Source organism: Peromyscus leucopus, chromosome 1 (assembly GCF_004664715.2).
Source record: "Peromyscus leucopus breed LL Stock chromosome 1, UCI_PerLeu_2.1, whole genome shotgun sequence".
Taxonomy (NCBI): Eukaryota; Metazoa; Chordata; class Mammalia; order Rodentia; family Cricetidae; genus Peromyscus; species Peromyscus leucopus.
In genome coordinates this window covers 41,852,813-41,860,042 of record NC_051063.1, presented here as the reverse complement: position 1 = coordinate 41,860,042, position 7,230 = coordinate 41,852,813, and the positions used below count along the sequence as shown (strand labels likewise).

The 7,230-nt window shown below is 43.1% G+C and overlaps 1 pseudogene; it reads right to left on the bottom strand.

Annotated features, from left to right (window-relative positions):
* Window positions 1-5,770: 5,770 nt before the first annotated feature.
* Window positions 5,771-6,874, bottom strand: LOC114684576 (annotated as a pseudogene).
* Between the last annotated feature and the right edge of the window lie 356 nt (window positions 6,875-7,230).

Below are 7,230 nucleotides of genomic sequence, written 5' to 3'. Positions count from 1 at the left end.
AGGCCATGTTGATGTCCGTGGTCTGTACTGCCACCAGAGACCAATGCTGAGTTCTGTGGCAAGTGCTGTCGCCAGAGACCGTGTGGATGTCAGTGGTGCATGCTGTCTCCAGAAACCACGTTGAAGTCCACGATCTGTACAGGGCACTCACTTACTGTACAGGGCAAGGAAACTACGTTTGACATGATATTTATGACTGCAGACTCACAGTTGAGAAAGAGGGACATAGAAGGCTTCTGTGACAATCCTACCCTCACGCCATGCCCCTAAAGAAAAAAAGCAACAGCCTAGGTAGAAATTCTTCGAAGAGGCCTTTGAAAAATTGTGATGAAGATGTTGAAGTGTAGCTCTCCACAAATGATGGCTTCTGGTGGAGGTGTGGGTGGGGGAAGGACTCAGTTTTCTTTAAGAACTGGCCACCAGGAGTTTGACCATGCTCCAGTGAGTATCTTCTTCTTCTTCTTCTTCTTCTTCTTCTTCTTCTTCTTCTTCTTCTTCTTCTTCTTCTTCTTCTTCTTCTTCTTCTTCCTCTTCCTCTTCTTCCTCTTCTGGTATGTGTGTGTGTGTGTGTGTGTGTGTGTGTGTGTGTGTGTGTGTGTGTGTGTTCACAAGGGTAGGGGAGCAGGCCTGGGAGGACTGGGAAGTGAGTGATTGGGGTTTATGATGTGAAATTCCCAAATAACCAATACAAATATTATGTAAAAAGAACTGAAAAAAATCTAAAATTTTAAATCTAGCCTGGTTTATATAGAGTTCTAGACCATAGGACTACAGTGAGATCTTACTTTCAAATATACCAAAAAAGAAAGTTAAAAGGGAGAGAGGGAAGGAGGGAGGAAGGGAGGAAGGAAGAAGGAGGCTTGAAGGTCTTTATTTTTAATTTTTTTCTTTTATTGAAAATAGCTTATTTTCTCATACAATATATCCTGATTGCCAGGAAGTGGTGATGCACGCCTTTAGTCCCAGCACTTGGGAGGCAGAGCCAGGTGGATCTCTGTGAGTTGAAGGCCAGCCTGGTGTACAGAGCAAGATCCAGGACAGGCATCAAAGCTACACAGAAACCCTGTCTCAAAAAACATCTCTCTCTCTCTCCTCTCTCTCTCTCTCTCTCTCTCTCTCTCTCTCTATCTATATATATATATTATATATATATATATATATATATATATATATCCTGATTACAGTTTTTCCCCCCTCTCTACTCCTCCAAATTCCCACCCACCTCCCCTCTCCTCCAGATCCACTTCCTTTCTGTCTTTTATTAAAAAAGAACAGGCTTCTAAGAGATAACAACCAAGCACAGCAAAATAAAATATGATAGAATAAAGCAAAACTGTCATATTGAAGTTGGCTTTAGCAACCTAACAGCCGGAGAAGAGTCCCAAGAGCAGGCACAAGGGTCAGAGACCCACTTGTCCTCATAGTCAGGAGTTCCATAAAAATACTAATATAATAGCTATAAAATATACACAGAGGACCTGGGGCAGACCCATGTAGTCCCCCTGTTTGCTGCTTCAATCTCTGTGAACTCACATGGACCTTGCTTAATTGATTCAGAGGGCCATGTTCTCCCGGTGTCCTCCATCTCCTCTGGATCTTACAATCTTTCTGCCTCCTCTTTCTCAGGATTTGATAGAGACCTTTAGCTTAGACTCTCTCTACATATAATGTCAGGCTGTGGGTCTTTGCATGTGTCACCATCTGCTACTATCTATTTCCATCTGCTATCAGGAATCCTCTTTGATAATGACTGGATAAGGCACTGATCTATAAGTATAGCAGAATATCATTAGGAATCATTTCATTGATTTTTTTTTTTTTTTGAGCAGTAGTGTTTGGTTTTGCCCCAGGTCTCTGGACCATCTAGTCTTTGGTTCTTGGTTACACAACCAGTGCCAGGCATGGGTTCTCTCTACTGGAATGGGCCTTAAGTCAAATCATACATTGGTTGGCTACTTCCACAGTTCTGTACCATGACTTCCCTAGCATACTTTACAGTCAGGACAGATTGTAGATTAAAGGTTTTGTGGCTGGGTTGGTGGTCAGGTTTCTCTTTCAATAGCCTGCAAGATACTTCCCTGCACCAAAGAAACTAGAACATGTGGATGAAGGCTCCATGTAGGCACCAGCTCAACCTCTCCATCTTCAATGAATTGTGTGGATGTTGTCCTCGGCAATGGGGCCCCACTGTCAGTTTGTGGAGAGCAAACCTTTGTTAGCATCAGCCTGGGTTGTTTGGGAATTCCCATGGGACCCCCTTAGCCAACAACTCAACTGAATGCAACTCAGTCCCTTCACTGGAAGCGTTGCCTGGGTACAGTCCCCATTTTCTGTTTGATATTCAGTAGATTTCTCACAGAACAGCATACTCACTTTTCTCAGGAAGCTAAGGCCATTCAGATGCCTTCCATCATGTGACAAGTTAAGTCTGCCTAAACGTTTGGTCTATGATATAGTTGCTAATGAGCATAGGAAACAATTTCCTTGCCCCATCTCCAAGAGTTCCAATGAGTTTACTGGGAAAGGGGCCAAGTGTTCAGCATTTAACAATCTCACTAAGTGATTCTAATGTGTGGTCTAGGATGAGAGCCACTGGATTAATGGGCAGGAAGGAACACTAAGGGTCAGCATGCCAAAGATTCTGACATTGATAAATGTTTAATGAAGAGGTGCGGGCTGCAGAGTATTGTGGGGGGTGAGGAATACCAACTATGTTTTCTTTTTCTGAGCAGAAAGATGATGTGATCAAAACAGCATTTCTTCATGTTCTCCAAATTTAAAGTCATAAAAGCCACACAACCATCTTGTGGTAACAGTAACATGCCACGTGAGAATTCTGCTTTCTGCTTATCCTGGCCTTTATTTCCTAGTCTCTTTCCTTCCTGAGGTAAGCTCTAGGATTAATTCAATGTATTTTTCCCCTGTTTACTTACATTTACAGGTATTCATGGAAAATACACAATTTTGAAGCCACAGACTGATTGCAAGTACACACACTCATTAGAAATTTAAAAAAAAATGTGGAATTGTAAACAAGACATTACAATGAGAGAGGAAGAGAAGATTTTAGAAGGTGAATGGAAGGTGGCTACAAATGTTGACAATTAAGCTCGCTGGTGGTGCTGTCCTGGAATCCTGTTGTTCTTGAAGTTGAGGGAGGAAGATTGCAAGCTCAAGGCAGGCCTGTGCTACCCAGTGAGATCAAGGCCAGCTTGGGCAATGTAATAAGACCCTGTCTCAAAGAGAAAAGTAAAAAGACGGCTGGTTATTTAGCTAAATGGTAGTGTTTGGCTTAGCATGCAACAAGCCCTTGGTTCAATTCCTAAAACTGCAAAAAACATTGAGAAGTGAAATCAGTTTTGGATAGACAAATATTTGTTATTTCATTTATTTTTTAAGATTTATTTTTATTTTAAAAGTTATGTGTCTATAGGTGTGCCTGTGTGTGGGTTTGTGCTTGTGAATGCAGATGCTTTTGGATTCTAGAGGTGGGCATCGGGTCCCCAGGAGGAGCTTGTGTTCCGAGCCACTGAGTCATCTCTCCAGTTCTCCCGTCATCTATTTTTTTTTTTTTTTTTTTAAAGAGAAGTAGACCTTTCTTTCCATGTTTCCCAAATAGATCTGGCTGAGTGGTTGATTTGGAGAGATTAATCAAAGAGTGAATTCCATGTCCTCTTCTGATTCCTCTGACTGTACCTTGCCCTCAGATTTGGCTGAGTCCACAGGAGCAGCTGTGGTGACCTCAGACTCAGGGACGACAGCTACACATGCAGATGGATCCATAGAGAAGGCTTTGACCTTTTCAGCAAGTGGGAAGATGTACCGAATCTCCAGAGACAAAGCCAGGACATACTGGTATCTGCCATGATAGAACATGCTACCAAGTCAGGCAACAGTCAGGTAAGCAACCTGCAGACAAACGCTGTATTTGAGATGCCATGGGATGGCCCATCATGGCATTCTTGCCCAGCGTTAACACAAATACCCTACTGTGGGCCTATAGGTCTGTGGCATCTGCTTGGGGACTGTATAATCTGCCCTACAGAAACATTTCAGGTCTTCACCCCGAAGTTGGATGACCTTTAGGACTTCCAGGACTTTATGACTTTGGACTTCCAAGTCATCCTGTCCTTCAGAGGCATCATGGAAGGGTGTCCGGGACTGCCACACAGGCTATAAAGATGATGTCATCCTACTGAGGATGCTTGGTGTGATAAGGCTGCATATTACTTATGTTAATTACATTTCTCTGAATGTGTGAGATGAAATAATTTATGCTTTATGTTAGTATACATTAAATATACTTATTTTTATAACAGTCGCAAATATTTAGGAACAAGGGTGAAGGTGGTACAGTGCTCACACGGCTGACACTGTCTCCCTGATTACTATCTTCTATTATGGTCGCATATTTGGCACGATTAATAAACCATTATCAATACATTCTGCCTGGGTCCATACTTTATTCAGATTTCTACACTTTCACCTAATCTCCTTTTTATATTTCGGGATTCCTGTCATATTGTGCCTAGTCATCATTTCTTCTTAGATGCTGTTTGGCTATGACAGGTTCACAGAGTTTTCTGGTTGTCAAAGACTGAGAAAATTTAGGGAAATATTTGAGAAGTATTTAGCATATCCCTCAACTGGGATTGTCTACTACTTCATGATTAGGTTGGGTTATGGGTTTGGAGGAGGGAAATCTCAAAGACGGAACATCATTCTTATACTGTCTCAAGGGTATAAACTACCAACCTATCTTACTGTGGTGACATTGACTCTGATATCTTTGTTGATGTAATAATTGCCTGGTTTCTCTCCTGCAACACTTTATTGCTTTTTGCTCCATTCAGCCTCTACTCATTGGAAGACTGTATGTAAGGACTCCACAGATTGTCCCCAGTTGTCTGTTGGAGCAAGAACCAAGAGATTTTCTTCTAGATATTTGTCATGTGTTCTCAAAGTTGGAGCAGATTATTGGTACCCGGATCTCTGTGCTGGAAGATCAACATAGATGCATACCACTGCTCCTGTGGGCTTCTGAATTTTTTTTAAAGATACATTTATTCAGCATAAAGATAAGTTTATTACATTTAGCAGTCAACAGTATGGGTGAAAAAAGGTCTTCATTAAAACACTTTGTCAGCGTGTGTTATACTTTGCACAGAACTGCTGTGGGATAATGCTTTTGTACATCGGTTTAATAAAACACTGATTGGCCAGTAACAAGGCAGGGAGTATAGGCAGGATAAGCAGACAAGGAGAATTCTGGGAAGAGGAAGGATGAGTCAGGAGACACCAGCCTACCATCCAGGGAGCAGCTTGTAATGGCACATAGGTGAAGCCACAGAAAATGTGGCGATATATAGATTAACAGAAATGGGCTGAGTTTAAGTATAAAAGCTAGTCAGTAGTAAGCCTGAGCTTATGGCTGAGCAGTTTTAATTAAGATAAGCCTCTGTGTGTTTACTTGGGGTTGGGCGGCTGCTGACTGGGCGGGACACAGAGAAACTTCTGACTACACAGGACAGATGCTAAAAAAAAAAAAAACCCTAAAAAAACTGTGCTATCTAATTAGTCACAAACACACTCTTACAGGTTTTTTTGTTTGTTAATACACATGAATATTGACTAACGCATGTCTTCTTTGTAGTGAGTAGCTAGTCCCTGCCACCTGTGCATGGTGAGATCACAAATCATGTGTAACCTGTAGCTTCCCTGTGACTTCTCTGGCTCTCATTTCCTGCTGAGCTTTCTTTCCTGGCAGGAATTAGAACCATCTGCCACTGCCAGAACCACTGCTGCTGCTAGAACCACCCCAGCCACCTTGGTTTTGTAGTTAAACAAAATACTTTTTTTTACCATCATAAGGACCAGAGCTTCTGCTCCCACAGTTTCCTCTCTTCCTCGGTCCAAAGTTTGAAGACTGATTCTTGTAACTAATCATTGGAGCTTCCACCACCTCCAAAACTGCCTCCATTCCTACCACCCAAAGTCTCTACCTCCTCCATTGTCATAGCTGTAATTGTTGCCACTCTTGCCATAGTCTCTATCCTGCTTTCCCAGACCCTGCTCACCGCTTCCATAGCCTCTGTTTCCTCCAGATTAACCAAGGTCATCTCCTCCATAACCACCATTGTTACCATATCCATTATGGCCATCTTCACCGCTGCCATCTATCCACCACCACCATGGCTGCCATCAAAGCCACCATCACCATTGAGGTTTCCTCCTGAACCAAAAATGTCATCGCCACCAAAATCACCTCTGAGACCACCACCAAAGTTTCTGGAAACATTAGGACCTCTTTGGCTGGATGAAGCACTAGCCATCTTTTGCTTCCATGGGACTTGTTTCATTTCACAGCTGTGGCCATCCACAGTACAGTATTTCTGAATGACTATCTTATCCACAGAGTCGTGGTTGTCAAAGGTGACAAATGCAAAGCCCTTTTTTCCCTCACTCTGTCAGTCATGGTTTCACTCACTTCAATTTTCCTATACTGTTTGGATTAATATTGTAGGTGATATTCTTCAGTGTCTTCTCTAATGCCACCACCTAAAAACCTTTCACAGTTAAGTAGGCACCTTGCCTTTAAGACTCTTCTCTTGACAAAGCTCTGTTCCGTCCCTCAACTCCTCCATCCACCCTGTGTGCCTTGTTCTCATAGCTGCATCCACTTCTTCACAATGGCATACATAACAAACCCAAAGCCCCTGCATCCCTTGGTATTTGGATTTCTCATTACCACAGTCAGTGTTCCCCATTGCTCAAAACGGCTCCTCAGATTCTCCCCAATCCTTTCGGAGGTCAGCACCCCCCACCCCATGAAGAGCTTCGGCAGCTGTTGCCCCTCCTTGGGAGACTCTGACTTAGACACGATGGCAGGGAGATGAGAGCCTTCCGCCATGCTTCCTTACCGCGTCGGCAGGCAGAAAGGAGAAAGCTCAGGGATGTGTGGGGCTTCTGAGCTTGAGCTGATGTTCTGGGAGGAATGGTGATTCCCTCCTGCGCCAGATCAGAATCCACCTTCTCCAGATGTTTCTCTGCGCAGCGCTCTGCCTGGACCCACACTGAGAAGTGTCAATGTCTTGCTCCAGTTGCCCAGAGAAGTGGTCTTTTCTGTCCCTGTGCCCGGATCACATCCTGCCTTTTGCTATTGTTATCTAAACATAGGACTCTTCGCCACTGAAGTTCCATTTTTAAGGAGAGAAACTGGCTTTTACACTT